This window comes from Mercenaria mercenaria, chromosome 11, assembly GCF_021730395.1.
Source record: "Mercenaria mercenaria strain notata chromosome 11, MADL_Memer_1, whole genome shotgun sequence".
NCBI lineage: Eukaryota > Metazoa > Mollusca > Bivalvia > Venerida > Veneridae > Mercenaria > Mercenaria mercenaria.
The window spans coordinates 1988603-2001066 of NC_069371.1; the positions used below are offsets into that span (position 1 = coordinate 1988603).

General features: G+C 37.6%; 1 pseudogene; it reads left to right on the plus strand.

The window, feature by feature from the left end:
- The first annotated feature begins 577 nt into the window (after positions 1-577).
- The window catches only part of LOC123532213 (fumarylacetoacetate hydrolase domain-containing protein 2-like), a 29511-nt pseudogene continuing 17624 nt past the window's right edge, over positions 578-12464 (plus strand).

Here is a 12464-nt window from a genome sequence, read left to right on the forward strand (position 1 = left end):
GGTGTTGGAGACATATTGTTTTTACATTTGCCATCCGTCCATCTACATTAGGCTTGTCTGGCTTTCACAGGTCTAACTGCTAGCTGGATTCCAACAAAACTTGATCAGTACCAAGCCTAGTTGTGCATATTGAAGGTACGTTCCGCTTCGCTGCTCACCAGAGCTGAAAATAGAAAAACCTTGTCCAGCTATCACAGGTCAAAATGCTGGCCAGATTTTGGCAAAACTTCACAGGAGTGATCAGTACTAAGCCTAGTGCATACCCCTGACACGTTCCGCTTTGCTGCACAAAATGGCCACCAGAGCTAAAGATAGAAAAATCTTGTCCAGTTTTCACAGGTCAACTGCTGGCTAGATTTTGATGAAACTTTTCAGGAGTGATCAGTACCAACCCCAGTTGTTAATATCGCTGGTACCTTCTGCTTTGCTGCACAAAATGACCACCAGAGCTAAAAATAGAGAAATCTTTTCCGGCTTTCACAGAACAAACTGCTGGACAGATTTTGACGAAACTTCACAGGAGTGGTCAGTACCAAGCCTAGTGCATATCTTTGGCACATTCCGTTGTGCTGCAAAAATGGCTGGCAGAGCTAAAGATAGAAAAATCTTTTCCAGGTAAAACTGATGGCATTAAAACCAACTGCAGCTGATGTTTTGACTTCCGTCCTGCATACCAACAAACATGTCCCACTTGCATCCTTAGAATACATAAGTGGGAGGCATAATGTGTTTGTGACAAAAACACCTTCTACTTTTCTGTATGATCTTCCAGAAGTTTTGACAGAATGTTTGTCTCTGTGGATTAATTTCAAAACTGGTTTACATGAAATCATGTGTTACATAAAATCTGTGTCACTGGGTCAAATCATAGAGCTACCTTGTTAAGATCACTAACTGATCTTTGAAAAGAATTTTTCTGTTTAAATTGTAGGGTAAATTTATAACTGGGTCATTAGGTCAAATCATAGAAAAACTTTTTAACACTTCTGAAGGCACTTTTTCAACTTGTCATAAGTTTAACTGTAAGAAATCTATTTCAGTGTCAGAAGTGGGATACCTGAGGTCAGAAAGTATGTCACATGGTCAAATCATAGAGAAACTTGGTTAATGATCTACCTGATTTACATAATAAAATGTGGTCAAAATGTTTGTCTCGGTGAAATCTTGTCTCAAATTAGATGTTTGGTAATCTTGGATAAGAACCAGGTCAGGTTAGTGATGCATGGTCTTTAGGGCCCTCTTGTTAAGAGACATTTTATTTTGAACTGATAGGTAGATCTTCTTGAAACTTGGCTAGTATCATCTGTGTAATTCTTCTCCAAAATTTATTCAAATGGGGTACATGACTTGTTTTTAGCTCACCTGTGACGTAGTGACAGAGTGAGCATTTGTGATTGCCCTTCGTCCCTCGTCCGCTCGTTGTCCACAATTTTTTTGTGAACATGATAGAGACAACATTTTGCAAGCAATTTTTATCAAACTTGTACAAAACTGGAGTTGGCATGCTATCTTGGTTCCTTTCGAAAACTGGCCAGATCCCAATATGGGTTCTAGAGTTATTGCCCCTTAAAGGGCCAGAATTTGCTATTTTTGTGCATCAACAGTTTCTTGTCTGCACGATAGTGGTTTCATTTATAATTCTGTTATGCCCCCCTCCGAAGAAGGAGGGGTATATTGTTTTGCAGATGTCGATCAGTCTGTATGTAGACCAATCCGTTTCCGGATGATAACTCAAGAACGCTTGGGCCTTGGATCATGAAAGTTGATAGGGATGTTGGTCATAACCAGCAGATGACCGCTATTGATTTTGAGTCCAGTAGGTCAAAGGTCAAGGTCACAGTGACCCGGAACAGATAAATGGTTTCCAGATGATAACTCAAGAACGTTTGGGCCTAGGATCATGAAAGTTGATAGGGAGGTTAGTCATGAGCAGCAGATTACCCCTATTGATTACAAGGTCAGTAGGTCAAAGGTCAAGGTCACAGTGACCCGGAACAGTTAAACTGTTGCTTGTTGGTAACTTGAGAGTGCTTGGGCCTAGGATCACAAAACTTAATAGGGAACTTGATCATGATCAGCAGATGACCTCTATTGATTTTGAGGTCAGTAGGTCAAAGGTCAAGGTCACAGTGACCCGGAACAGTTAAACAGAACGCTTGGGCCTAGGATCATGAAAATTGATAAGGAGGTTGGTCATGACCAGCAGATGACCCCTTTTGATTTTGAGATCAGAGGTCAAGGTCACAGTGACCCAGAACAATTAAATCGTTCCCTGACGATAACTTGAGAACGCCTGGGCATAGGATCGTGAAAGTTGATAGGGAGGTTAATAATGAGAAGCAGATGACCCCTTATGATTTTTAGGTCAGTAGGTCAAAGGTCATGGTCACATTGACCCAGAACAATAGAACTTTTGTATACAGTGACCAAATAATTTCTGTTCCTCGTGCAGTTACTGAGTGCATCAAGGGGGGCATTTCGTGTTCTACAAGCTCTTGTTTTAACCAAACTTGCACACAACTTGTATCACCATAAGATCTTGGTTCCTTTCTTGAACTGGCCAGATCCCATTATGGGTTCCAGAGTTATGGCCACTGAAAGGACCAGAATTAGCTATTTTGACCTTGTCTGCACAATAGCAGCTTCATTTATGATATTATTTTAACCAAACTTGTACTAAACTTGTATCACCATAAGATCTTGGTTCCTTTCTTGACCTGGCCAGATTCCGTTATGGGTTCCAGAGTGATGGCCCCTGAAAGGGCAAGAATTAGCTATTTTGACCTTGTCTGCACAATAGCAGCTTCATTTATGATTTGAATTTAATCAAACTTGCACGAAACTTGTGTCACTATAAGATCTCGTTTCCTTTCTTGAACCAGCCAGATTCCATAATGGGTTCCAGAGTTATGGCCCCTGAAAGGGCCAAAATTAGCTATTTTGACCTTGTTTGAACAATAGCAGCTTCATTTATAATTTGATTTTAACCAAACTTGCAGACAACTTGTATCACCATAAGATCTCGATTCCTTTTTATATGCCCGAAGGGATGTATTATGTAATCACCTCAGTGTCCGTCTGTCTGTCTGTTGGTTTGCAATTTCTCTTCCACTCTGTAACTCTTGAACCCCTTGAAGGATTTTAAAGAAACCTGACACAAATGTTCACCTTACTGAAATGACATGCAGAGCACATGTTTTGAATGGCTCACTTCAAGGTAAAGGTCAAAGGTCATATGACTTTGTTTTGTGTGTATATTGCTCTGCATTTGCGTTGCATTGCAGTGCTCTTGTTTTTATTTGGCAGATCCTTCTTTTGTTCACTTACAAATTATTTTTTTTAATTACTTCCCTTTTATGTTACTATAAATAGCTTATTTAGTAACTTTTTTATTATTGTAGGGAAAAACTGAGACCACTTTTCTGTGGTACAACATGGATGTTACCTCCAATTTTTAGGTGTATTTTGACATATCTGTACCTTGTAAGATTTTTTTTTCCTTTCAGTTAAATTTCTTCAACTTCTTGTTTCAAGTTTTGCAGTGTACTTGCACTAAATATGGAAAATAAGTGAAGTAGCTATAGCTAGGCTTTGATCTGAAAATATTTCTGTATTTCATGTTACTGAAGGAAGGTATATAGAGAGTTACAAAAATGGATATGTTTAGACAAATGTGCACATTTTTGGCCATATATATTCAAAATGCTTTAAAGTTGTTAAGATATCTTACATTAATGAATTTGTAAATTATCTTTTTTGCAGTCTATCTGCGAGGACTCACTGCATTGTGAAGAGAGATGGTGTGAAGTTACTAGCTCCTATAACATCATGTGACAAAGTTTTATGTATTGGAATGAATTACATAGACCATTGTGAGGAACAGAATGCTCCAGTTCCAATAGAACCTGTGATCTTCAACAAGTTCCCAAGTTGTATAATTGGACCAAATGATAACTTAACATATCCTAAAGAGACAGAGGTAAAGCTAAGTCTGAAGCTTGATTATTGTGCCCCTTTTTCTTTGTATTAATATGAACATAAAACATTTTTAGCTCACCTGTCACAAAGTGACAAGGTGAGCTTTTGTGATCGCGCGGTGTCCGTCGTCCGTGCGTGCTGCGTGTGTGCGTCAGTCCGTAAACTTTTGCTTGTGACCACTCTAGAGGCCACATTTTTCATGGGATCTTTATGAAAGTTGGTCAGAATGTTCACCTTGATGATATCTAGGTCAAGTTCGAAACTGGGTCACGTGCCGATAAAAACTAGGTCAGTAGGTCTAAAAATAGAAAAACCTTGTGACCTCTCTAGAGGCCATATATTTCACAAGATCTTCATGAAAATTGGTCAGAACGTTCACCTTGATGATGTCTAGGTCAAGTTCGAAACTGGGTCACGTGCCTTCAAAAACTAGGTCAGTAGGTCAAATAATAGAAAAACCTTGTGACCTCTCTAAAGGCCATATTTTTCATGGGATCTGTATGAAAGTTGGTCTGAATGTTCATCTTGATGATATCTAGGTTAAGTTGGAAACTGGGTCACGTGCGGTCAAAAACTAGGTCAGTAGGTCTAAAAATAGAAAAACCTTGTGACCTCTCTAGAGGCCATATATTTCATGAGATCTTCATGAAAATTGGTCAGAATATTCACCTTGATGATATCTAGGTCAAGTTCGAAAGTGGGTCACGTGCCGTCAAAAACTAGGTCAGTAGGTCAAATAATAGAAAAACATTATGACCTCTCTAGAGGCCATATTTTTCATGGGATCTGTATGAAAGTTGGTCTGAATGTTCATCTTGATGATATCTAGGTCAAGTTCTAAAGTGGGTCACGTGCCATCAAAAACTAGGTCAGTAGGTCAAATAATAGAAAAACCTTGTGACCTCTCTAAAGGCCATATTTTTCATGGGATCTGTATGAAACTTGGTTTGAATGTTTATCTTGATGATATCTAGGTCAAGTTTGAAACTGGGTCAACTGCGATCAAAAACTAGGTCAGTAGGTCTTGAAATAGAAAAACCTTGTGACCTCTCTAGAGGCCATACCCTTGAATGGATCTTCATGAAAATTGGTCAGAATGTTCACCTTAATGATATCTAGGTCAGATTTGAAACTGGGTCACATGGTTTAAAAAACTAGGTCAGTAGGTCAAATAATAAAAAAACCTTGTGACCTCTCTAGAGGCCATACTTTTCATGGGATCTGTATGAAATTTGGTCTGAATGTTCATCTTGATGATATCTAGATCAGGTTTGAAACTGGGTCAACTGCGGTCAAAAACTAGGTCAGTAGGTCTAAAATTAGAAAAATCTTTTGACCTCTCTAGAGGCCATATTTTTCAATGGATCTTCATGAAAATTGATCTGAATGTTCACCTTGATGATATCTAAGTCAGTTTCGAAACTGGGTCACGTGCGGTCAAAAACTAGGCCAGTAAGTATAAAAATAGAAAAACCTTGTGACCTCTCCAGAGGCCATATTTTTCATGAGATCTTCATGAAAATTAGTGAGAATGTTCACCTTGATGATATCTAGATAAAGTTCAAAACAGGGTCACGTACCTTTGAAAACTAGGTCAATAGGTCAAATAATAGAAAAACCTTGTGACCTCTCTAGAGACCATATTTTTCAATGGATCTTCATGAAAATTGGTCAGAATTTTTATCTTGATAATATCTAGGTCAAGTTCAAAACTGGGTCACATGAGCTCAAAAACTAGGTCACTATGTTAAATAATAGAAAAAACAACGTCATACTCAAAACTGGGTCATGTGGGAAGAGGTGAGCGATTCAGGACCATCATTGTCCTCTTGTTATAACTGGACATTGTGCGTAACTGCTACAATTGTAGTTTTATTTGAGAGATCGAACAGAGGTTGTAATTTCATGCTTGTTCTGGTGCATGTACATGTAAGATCATTCTTTATTTCAAGTATCTGACATTTAAAAACTAGAAAAACACATTCATCCTTTAGGCTACACAATCAAACTATGTGTAGAACAAGTCTGATGTTTAAAACAGAGATTAACCTGAAGCATGCAACTTGCCTAATTTTACTGTTATGTACAGGGATTTACCACATGTATTTGTACAAATACTAGTCTTGATAATGCAACCCCTTGTCTGCAGACTGGCTCTGACAGTTGCTGTTGGGTTTTGGCAGTTTACAGACTACATGCTTTATCATCAGAAAATACCTTGCAATACCTAGCTATTGTTGTACAAAACCCAGTCTAGCTACATCAACAAAGTGAGAGCTACAATGCAGTGCATTAGTTATTTACATGCTTCATCCATTTAAATAGGGGCCTCTGTGGCTGAGTGCTTAAGATTGCTAACTTCAAATCACATGTCCCTCATCGATGTGGGTTTGAGCCTCACTCGAGGCATTGAATTCTTCATGTGAGGATGCCATCCAGCTGGCTTACTGTTACAGAAGGTTGGTGGTTCTACCCAGGTGCACGCTTGTGATGAAATAATGCACAAGAGGAGCTTGTGTCTTCTTCCACCATAAAAGCAGGAAAGTCGCCATATGACCTATAACTGTGTCAGTGCAATGTTAAACCCAACAAAATAAATAAATCATCCATTTTAATAATATTTATTGGTATTAATAATTCCCTTGGATTGTAGAATATGCAAAGATGTCTCATGGCTTAGAAGTCTTCTTTTCCTAAATATTTTATTACCTCTTGTAAGCACTTTCAGGATTTGTTTCTTTTACAAAAACCTAGCTAAATATATCCATTTTGAGTTCAATGAATGGATTATAAATTATGGTATAGCAGTAACAGTTACTATTGCTTAACCTTTAGCCTGCTAAATTTCTAAAATGAACTGGTCCATCATTCAATTTGGGCAGTACCATTTATTATTCGAAGGGGTGTTCACTGAAAATTTACTGACTGAATAGCAAACAGTGCAGACCATGATCAGACTGCACAGATGTGCAGGCTGATCTTGGTCTGCACTGGTCGCAAAAGCAGAATTACTTGCTGCCAGCAGGCTAAAGGAGTCTGAGATGTTTATATTATATTCAGTGACATGTACTGTGGAATCATTAATATTCGTGGGGGACTAATTTTCGTGGATTTCGCGGTTGAGCCAATCCACGAAATTTAATCCCAACGAACAAATAAAATTCCCATTCACTTTATGTTCAAAAGTTGTAATCCACGAATTCATATCCCCACGAAATTGCCATTCTGACCAAAACCACGAAATTTAATGATTTCACAGTATGTACTGGTATTGCCATGTTTAATATCTAAATAAACTGCACATAATGCAAACATGTTCCAGGAAGTACCTTGTCTACCCTTTCTTGTAATCTTGTATTTTCAGTGTCTGGACTGGGAGGTGGAAATTGTTACAGTCATTGGAAAGGAAGCCAAGAATGTAAAGGTAACTGAAAACAAAAGTAATTTACTAATTGTCAGCTTCAAAGTCAAATAAAAAAAAGCTGTCTAAAGCATACACCCATGGGAAGACTGACTGTGTTTGTTAAACAGAGGTTATTTCTCTGGGAAGAAAAATTTACTTGGAATTACTTCTCACAGGAAGGAAAGAATGGTTGTTATAGGAAGGAATGTATGGCTGCTATAGGAAGGAAAATATGGTTGTTCTATGAAAAAAGTATGATTGTTCTATGAAAAAGGTATGGTTGTTCTAGGAAGGAAAATATGAGAGTTTTAGAAGTGAGGTTGTTATAGGAAAGGTAATATGGTTGTTCTATGAAGGAAAGAATGATTGTTATGGTTGTTCTAGAAAGGAGAGTATTACTGTTCTTAGAAGGAAGATAATTACGCTTGTCACCTGAAGGAAAATATAATTGGTCTAGGAAGGGAATAGGGTTGTTTTAAGAAGGAAAATTCAGTTGTTATAGGAAGAGAAAAAATATGGTTGCTCTGTGGTTGTTACGGTTGTTCTAGGAAGGATAGTATGATTGTTCTAGGATGAAAAAAAGGTTTATAGGAAGGAAAATATGGTTGTTATAGGAATGGAAATTTGGTTGTTCTAGGAAGGAAAATATGGTTGTTTTAAGAAGAACAAGAGTGCCAGAATGTCACAATATATGCCCGTCACAGCAAATTTCTTTACTCTAGCACCTGTATTTGCAAATGGAATTTTAATTTTGTGGTTGTTTAGTAATCATTGTAAGTCATTTGTTTTTCTAAGTCCACAAAAAAACTCCTTACCAGGTAGAGATACCTTAAAATATACCTAAAATTTGAAAGTAACATCTATTTTGTACCACAGAAAAGTGGTCTTGTTTTTTCCCTACGGTCAATTATAAAAAAGTTACAATATAAGTTATTTATAGTAACAACTAAGGGAAGATAATCTAAAAAAAAAAAAAAAAAAAAAAAAAATCCAAAAAAAAAAATTGTAAGTCCACACAAAAATCTTTACCAGGTAAAAATTGGTCAAAATACACCTCATAATTGGATGTAGCATGCATGTTGTACTACAGAAAAGTGGTCTCGATTTTTCCCTACGACTAGTAACGAAAAAGTTACAATATAAGCTATTTATAGTAACAACAAAGGGAAGTAATTCTAAAGAAGGGAACTGCGCATGACACTTTGTCTCATGATGGTGTATAATTGTGCCAAGTTACATCAAAATCCCTCCATGCATGAAGAAGAAATGCTTCGGACAAAGTCATTCTTGTATCTGACCTTTGGCCTCTAAGTGTGACCTTGACCTTTGACCTAGGGACCTGGTTCTTGCGCATGACACTCCGCCTCGTAGTGGTGAACATTTGTGCAAAGTTATATCAAAATCCCTCTATGCATGAAGAAGAAATGCTCCGGACAAGGTTTTTATTCTTGTATCCTTTGACCTCTAAGTGTGACCTTGACCTTAGACCTAGGGACCTGGTTCTTGCGCATGACACTCCGCCTCGTGGTGGTGAACATTTGTGTTAAGTTATATCAAAATCCCTCCATGCATGAAGAAGATATGCTCCGGACAAAGTTTTCTTTCTTGTATCCTTTGACCTCTAAGTGTGACCTTCACCTTAGACCTAGGGACCTGGTTCTTGCGCATGACACTCCGTCTCATGATGATGAACAATTGTGCCAACTTTCATCAAAATCCCTCCATGCATGAAGAAGATATGCTCCGGACAAAGTCATTCTTGAATTTGACCTTTGACCTCTAAGTGTGACCTTGACCTTAGACCTAGGGACCTGGTTTTTGCGCATGACACTCCGTCTCATATTGGTGAACAACTGTGCCAAGTTTCATCAAAATCCCTTCATGCATGTAGAAGATATGCTCCGGACAAAGTCTGTGGACGCCGCCCGCCCGCCCGCCCGCCCGCCATCCCGCCCGCCTGCCCGCCAGGGGCGTTCCCATAATACGTCCCGTTTTTCAAACGGGCGTATAAAAATCTGGTTGTTACAGGAAAGAAAGTACGGTTGTTACAGGGAGAAAAATACTGTTGTTATAGGAGTGAAACTATTGTTGAAATAGGGAGGGAAGTATGGTTGTTATAGGGAGGCATTAGCTCCTCTGTTATGTCATTAACATAGGTAATATTGTATCTTAAGCTTGTTACAATAATGCTTTTATTTCCAGAATTGTTCGTATTCATATAATGAATTTTAAATCAGAATGTAGTAAACTTATTATAGCCGGAAAACCATAACCAGTAGATTGGGAAATTTTCACATCACTTTTATCTCCCAATTTTAGAGACATTAGACTTATTTGTGTCATTAAAAATTGGCACCTTTTACATACATTGTATTTATAAAATTGGAGGTGATTTTTGATTACCATATAGTAGGTTATTTCTACGGGGGAAATATTTCTGCGTTTCTGCGGTCTCGGTAGAATCGCAAAAATATTTCCAGCAGAATATATTCATCCAGCAAAAATTTAAAACGCAAAAAATCTGCATTTTTCATCAACGTCGTTTCAAGATATGTCACCCGAAATAATCCAAAGTTCACAATGGCATATGGTCTAATTATTATGTCTCCCACCACACAGTGGTGTGGGAGACATATTGGTTTACTCCAGTCTGTCTGTCTGTCTGTCTGTGTGTGTGTTTGTCACAAAGCTTGTCCGCACTCTAAGTCGAACATTTCTCATCCGATTTTCACCAAACTTTTAACAAAATGTGTTTGACCACAAGACCTCAGCCAAGTTCGATAACTAGCTAAATCGGCCAAGACACTTCGGAATTATGGCCCTTGACAATAATTTATGAATCACCTAGATGCATAAAAATGCTGAAGACTTCATTCTCAAAAATGCACCAAAAACCATTCATCTTGTCCGCACTCTAAGTCGAATATTTCTCATCCGATCTTCACCAAACTTAAATAAAATGTGTTTGACCATAAGACCTCAGCCAAGTTCGATAACTAGCTAAATCGGCCAAGACACTTCGGAATTATGGCCCTTGACAATAATTTATGAATCACCTAGATGCATAAAAATGCTGAAGACTTCATTCTCAAACATGCACCAAAAACCATTCATCTTGTCCGCACTCTAAGTTGAATATTTCTCATCCGATCTTCACCAAACTTGAACAAAATGTGTTTGACCATAAGACCTCAGCCAAGTTCGATAACTAGCTAAATCGGCCAAGACACTTCGGAATTATGGCCCTTGACAATAATCTATGAATCACCTAGATGCATAAAAATGCCGAAGACTTCATTCTCAAACATGCACCAAAAACCATTCATCTTGTCCGCACTCTAAGTCGAATATTTCTCATCCGATCTTCACCAAACTTGAACAAAATGTGTTTGACCATAAGACCTCAGCCAAGTTCGATAACTAGCTAAATCCGCCAAGACACTTCGGAATTATGGCCCTTGACAATAATTTATGAATCACCTAGATGCATAAAAATGCTGAAGACTTCATTCTCAAACATGCACCAAAAACCATTCATCTTGTCTGCACTCTAAGTCAAAATTTCGTATCCGATCTTCACCAAACTCGAACAAAATGTGTTTGCAAATAAGACCTTGGCCAAGTTCGATAACTAGCCAAATCGGTTAAGACACTTCGGAATTATGGCCCTTGACAATAACTAATGAATCACCTAGACTCATAAAAATGCTGAAGTCCAAGTCAGACATTTTTTTTCCGATCTTCACCAAACTTAAACAAAATGTGTATGACCATAATTCCTCTCCCAGGTTTGATAACTAGCAAATTTGGCATAGGCACTTCAGAATTATGGCCCTTGAATTACTGAAAATCAGCCATTTTACTCTTCAAAGGTATATTTGTTGTGACTAAACAGTATAAAAACACTGACTTAGAGTTTAGATGATTAGGCAGTTGTGGGAGACATGCGCTTTTCTCAAAAGTAGCTCTAGTTTAAAATTACTGTCGTCATCTAACAGTTACCGATAGTTGTATAATTAGGTGTGATGGTCAATCAAAGTCCTAACTGTTAATCCCTCAGAAAACGTTTCTTTTTTTTTGTTTTTACTAGAAGAATATAAATACAGATATTTACATATTGCATAAAATATTTAATGCATTTCCTTTCAAAATTGAAGTTGAGGGTATACACAAATAAATTTTGAAGGTAATACAAGTATTTATGCTTGAGAATTTACAATACTTATAAATTGCAGGTGAATGATGCAATGCAGTACGTGTTTGGTTATACTGTAGCAAGTGATGTGAGCGCACGGACTGGCAGTTGACACCCAGGAAGAATGGTGGTCATTGGGTTATAGGAAAGGCTATGGATGAGTTCTGTCCCCTTGGACCATCCATCGTTACCCCAGATGAATTAGGAGGTATGTTTAATGAATAGTTATGACATTTCAACAAGTGTGCAAAAGGGGACACATAAGATGTGCCTTTAATCTAAAAACAAAGTTTTGTAATAAGTTTACTGCCCTTTTTAACTTTCCTGCTTTAACATCACAGAATTAAAATACAGTTTGTATATACAGTAGTTAATTTAAGCAGTTTGCAAAAAGTAATTTTTATATGGAAGGCCGATGTGCCATGCTAATAGCCAACCAAGTGCAAAATGACAAATAGTTAATGCAACTGATATATGCCAAATGGTGAATGTCAGATAATAATAGTCAAACAATAATTGAGAACTCTAAAACAATAAATGCCAAATGCTTCTTGCTAAGTGCTTATTTAAAAAAAGCTGAATATAACAGTTACAGTGTATGAATGCAGCCTTTAGTCATTGGCCTTTGTTACATAACTTTGTCTCTATTAAAAACTTTTTTCTAAATATTTTAAGAGTAAAGAGTTTTGGTCCAGTGTTCTTATGGCAGGTAGAGCATGTTATTGTATTTAGTTTAAAAGACCTTCTTAGGCTGAAACATCGTCTTTCTGTCATACCAGATTGCTGATTTTCAGTGTTTTTCACCGTTGCTGGGTATCTCCATCTTACACCCGGGTATAAGGTATCAGTCTTGCTGTAAATCAGGAATGACAAATTACATTTATGAAG